This window comes from Salvelinus alpinus, chromosome 2 (genome assembly GCF_045679555.1).
Source record: "Salvelinus alpinus chromosome 2, SLU_Salpinus.1, whole genome shotgun sequence".
Taxonomy (NCBI): domain Eukaryota; kingdom Metazoa; phylum Chordata; class Actinopteri; order Salmoniformes; family Salmonidae; genus Salvelinus; species Salvelinus alpinus.
In genome coordinates this window covers 90,995,990-91,001,210 of record NC_092087.1, presented here as the reverse complement: position 1 = coordinate 91,001,210, position 5,221 = coordinate 90,995,990, and the positions used below count along the sequence as shown (strand labels likewise).

At 43.4% G+C, this 5,221-nt stretch overlaps 1 protein-coding gene across 1 annotated transcript in view; it reads right to left on the bottom strand.

The window, feature by feature from the left end:
- Positions 1 to 4,874: 4,874 nt before the first annotated feature.
- Positions 4,875 to 5,221, bottom strand: part of LOC139568211 (CMRF35-like molecule 8) — an 8,853-nt gene continuing 8,506 nt past the window's right edge. The window contains exon 7 of the mRNA XM_071389955.1: positions 4,875 to 5,221. This exon is cut by the window's right edge and continues 625 nt beyond it. The gene's annotated coding sequence lies outside the window, so the exon portion shown is untranslated.

The window sequence follows — 5,221 nt, the reverse complement described above, 5'->3', positions numbered from 1 at the left end:
AATTATTGTGTTGATTATAATTAATGGACATTTTTGTACTGCTTGATATTTTTTAGTTAGGGCAAATTCAGTCTAAAATGTTCAAGTGGAAATTACAAACTTTAGATGCCTTTTTAAACTTTGAATACACTACACATTTGCATTTCCTGCAACAACAAGGTGATAAAATTAAGATTTAACACCTGTAACCCTAACTCTGCTTCTCCAACAGACCAGACCAAGAGATAACAGAGAACAGACATTGATATAATGACACAACAGATTGATATAATAGTAAAGCTTCACTTTATTATCTAATAATCGTTTAGATACAGAAGCTCTCTGTTGTCCCATTGCAGTTCTGTTTGGTTCACTCTGACCCTTTGGTCCCTAGAAGACAAACAGTGCAAAGAGAAGGTTACTAGTGAGGGGTGTGTGTGTGTATGTGTGTGTCTGACTGCGCACAAGTTACTTTGAGGTCAGTGTGATGATATCAAAAATACTCACAGGTGATTGGTCCGACGGTAAGGGACTTTTGGAAGGCCGAGGTGGAGACAGAACGGGATATTCTTCTACCACAGTTCTGAGGAGAGAGACCAAAGACAGTCAGAGAGAACGGACCTTGAGGAGAGACACCAGGGAGACACCAGACCCTGAAGCAGAAACACCAGGCAGACACCAGACACTGAGGCAGAAACACCAGGGAGACACCAGACATTGAGGCAGAAACACCAGGCAGACACCAGACCCTGAGACAGAAACACCAGGGAGACACCAGACCCTGAGACAGAAACACCAGGGAGACACCAGACCCTGAGACAGAAACACCAGGGAGACACCAGACCCTGAGGCAGAAACACCAGGGAGACACCAGACCCTGAGGCAGAAACACCAGGGAGACACCAGACCCTGAGGCAGAAACACCAGGGAGACACCAGTGACACACCAGACACTGAGGCACCAGACACTAGAGGCTGCTATAGCCCCATAGTTCCATTAATCACCTGGTCTAGAGGCTGTTATAGCCCTGTAGTTCCATTAATCACCTGGTCTAGAGGCTGTTATAGCCCTGTAGTTCTATTAATCACCTGGTCTAGAGGCTGTTATAGCCCTGTAGTTCCATTAATCACCTGGTCTAGAGGCTGTTCTAGCCCTGTAGTTCCATTAATCACCTGGTCTAGAGGCTGCTATAGCCCCATAGTTCCATTAATCACCTGGTCTAGAGGCTGTTATAGCCCTGTAGTTCTATTAATCACCTGGTCTAGAGGCTGTTATAGCCCTGTAGTTCCATTAATCACCTGGTCTAGAGGCTGCTATAGCCCTGTAGTTCCATTAATCACCTGGTCTAGAGGCTGCTATAGCCCTGTAGTTCCATTAATCACCTGGTCTAGAGGCTGTTATAGCCCTGTAGTTCCATTAATCACCTGGTCTAGAGGCTGTTATAGCCCTGTAGTTCCATTAATCACCTGGTCTAGAGGCTGTTATAGCCCTGTAGATCCATTAATCACCTGGTCTGTCCCTGCCAGTCTGTCTCTGCCAGTCTGTCCCTGCCCATCTGTCCCTGACCATCTGTCCCTGCCAGTCTGTCCCTGACCATCTGTCCCTGCCAGTCTGTCCCTGACAGTCTGTCCCTGCCAGTCTGTCTCTGCCAGTCTGTCCCTGCCCATCTGTCCCCAGCTCTGCTGTCTGTGTGCCATCTGTTGCCTGCTCTGCCTAATGACATCATTGTGAAACATTACCATTAGCATTTCACTTCTTTCTAATGAACATTTTATCAACTTGTCTTTGAGATATTAGGCTACTAGGGTTCTTACTTAACGTGTTGGTGTCCTGAAAAATACTCTGATGTCCGTCTTCTATCTGCCATGTTTCTACCTGGCTGGCTTCACACACACACAGTGTGCAGGTTATTTACAGTAGGAGATGGGCTTCTGTCATCTGTCATTCCAGCTGGGCTTCGATCTAAAAGGTAGCTAGCTAGTCAGCTAGCAAATGTGAAACGGATTGCAGTGACAAAGGTTGACAGCTGTATGAGTTCACCATTTACACAACGTATGCTGCAACATGTTGACTGGCTTCCAACAACTGCTGAATTTGCAGAGCTGGCGAGCACCACTTCCGTTCCTGTGTGTTCGCTATAATCTTTGCTATCGTCAGTTTACTCCAAATCGGCACGCATGTTGTTCAAAGTCCCCTACCGATGTAGCTTTTGCAACGAGACCATTAAATATATTTAAGACAATGGTAGAAGAGAGTGTAGTTCTGTTCAGTTTATCGCTAACCTTATCACAGGGACGTCGAAGCACTACAGCTGCATGCTGATCTTGGAATAAACTGACGATAGCAAAGATTCCATCTTTGACGACGCCACATAAAAGGTACTAGCTAGCTTGCTAATGTTTGCTTTAGTTTGCGCGCTAGTTCTGCAAATTCAGCTATTGTGTGTTGTTGGTGTCAGTGACACAGCACCTGGAAGGTATATATTTCACAACACAAATGAGGGAAAAATCTGAATAGGTGAGTGTCCCTGGAATGGTGGTGGACTATAATGTCCTCCTCATATTGTAGGCCTGTGTATCCTATCCACTCTTTTCATTGGCCTATGCTATTGCTTGCATTTAAGACGTGTCGTTCGTTGATATCAGTGTGTAAATGTCAGAGTAGCTTGTCATTTTGATCATTTGTGTGTTATCAAAAAAAATATATTTACAATTCTCCAGTCATGTAAAATGACGAAAATTATTTTAGAAATGGCCTTTTTTTCTGGGAACCACAAACCCCTCAGCCCCTGGTGTTCACGACTGAGCCCCGAATGAAACTCTGGTGAAGACCCTGAGTAAGACTATAATTTAATATCGTCAACTATGAAAAATAGATAGGCCTAAAGTCGACCAATAAAAACAGTAGAAAATATCGTTAAAAAGTATGTTTTTTCAATCACATTCATCTCTCTGCTCCACCTGTCTGCCTCCCTTTCTATCTGTCTTGACTTGAGCTATCGCTAGTGAAGTGCAATATTGTATTATCAAGTCATCACTGGATCTGGCCCGAAGCTGTGCAACATTGTATTAACTAGCCTGTTCCGGGCCCTCAGAGTTTCCTGCGCCAGTGAGCTCTTGGACAGTTTAATATGACGTTTCCACTGGACATATGGGATCATCAGATCGTGATAGTTTGCTCTTTCACTCCGAGACTTGGTGATTATCGAGACCGGGAGTGTTGGAACGATTTTTCAAATACTGAGGAACTATCATTCGCAATGGATGTAAAAAAAAAAAAAAAAAACGGAATTAATTTACTTACTCTGTGTGAGGTGAAGAGAAAATGACTGACAAGATCAGTTATACATTGCAGAATGGGCATTTTTCTACATATTATTAACGTTTTCTGGAGAGAGACGCACCATATCTTCACCACATACTGTACCCCTCCCCTTTTCTACATATTATTAACGTTTTCTGGAGAGAGACGCACCATATCTTCACCACATACTGTACCCCTCCCCTTTTCTACATTTTACATTAAACTCCAGACACATTATCTTCACACATATTACACCCACTATCTTCACATTGAATTCTGAGTAATGATAATAATGTGACAAGTTGGACCGGTAGGGCTAATCCTTACAAAGTAGAAAGACGGCAATTTCCAAATAATCTGCGGGACAACAAAAATATTTTCATCACAAATTTTCAAAAATATCACACATTTTTCATCTGACTGCCTGCGCAGCCTGGTCTCACAGACTAGACGTAACATAGTAAACATACATCCGGGATACCCAAAATAGTACGAGGAGGTATGGTTACATTTGGACAGGGTGGATGGTTGTGAGTTAGAATCTCATGGTCAACATGAAATTGAGGCTTATTTGATCAAATTAACATTTTCGTAATGTTTAGGTTGTTACGAATTTACTGATATAAGTGCACAACAGTGGCTTTGAGAAAAAACATTTTATATTGGAGTTGTCTGTTGTTCACATGCATATCTGCCCTCTCATTGGCTATTCCCACCTCCTCCCACCTGCCTTCAGCCTTGGCGAACATTTATTCCCATCGTTAGAGCAGACAGTCCAATATCTTGTCAATATAATAGATGCTGTCGGGAGGAAGGGTATAGGGGAGTCAGATCTGTTTTTTCTGTAGGTAAAAATGCACAATACTATATACAAATCTGGTAAAATCACAGCATAAAACCACAACACAAAGATAAAATAATAACCATTAAATAAAAAGATGATGGATTAACGCTCTACTGCGCTCGTTTTGAACAACATAAACTGTGAAGGCAGAGTTTGGTCTTGTATTTTTTCAGACTCCACCCCTTTATCAGGTCTCGCTGATCGTTTTGAGCAGGGCATTTGGCGTTCGCCACCGGGCTCCTAAATTGCAAATCAAGTGATATCTCCGCCAACATGGGCAAGCACCAGGCATCTCGAACTTTCAAGATATGCACACTCACTGTCACTGAGAGAACAGGAAGTAGCTAAGTGACTGTGTAAGCAAGGAAAAGCCTATAAGGGGACACCTGACGCCCAAACGGATATTTAATTTCAGAATTGATTAAACTTAGATAAGGGTTAGGGTAAGGGTTAAGGGTTTGATTACGAGAGAGAGGGAGAGAGAGAGAGAGAGAGAGAGAGAGAGAGAGAGAGAGAGAGAGAGAGAGAGAGAGAGAGAGAGAGGGAGAGAGAGAGCGAAGGAGAGCGAGGGAGAGAGAGAGGGAGAGTGAAGGAGAGCGAGGGAGAGAGAGAGAGAGTGAGGGAGAGAGAGCGAGAGAGAGAGAAAGGGGGAGAGAGAGCAGGGAGAGAGAGAGAAAGAGAGAGAGAGAGAGAGAGAGAGAGAGAGAGCGAAGGAGAGCGAGAGAGAGAGAGAGAGAGAGAGAGAGAGAGAGAGAGAGGGGGAGAGGGAGAGAGAGGGAGAGAGAGAGGGAGATAATCAAATCAAATCAAATCAAATTTTATTAGTCACATACACATGGTTAGCAGATGTTAATGCGAGTGTAGCGAAATGCTTGTGCTTCTAGTTCCGACAATGCAGTAATAACCAACAAGTAATCTAACCTAACAATTCCACAACTACTACCTTATACACACACAAGTGTAAAGGGATAAAGAATATGTACATAAAGATATATGAATGAGTGGTGGTACAGAACGGCATAGGCAAGATGCAGTCCGTTCTGTACGACCACTCATTCAAAGAGAGAGAGAGAGAGAGAGAGAGAGAGAGAGAGT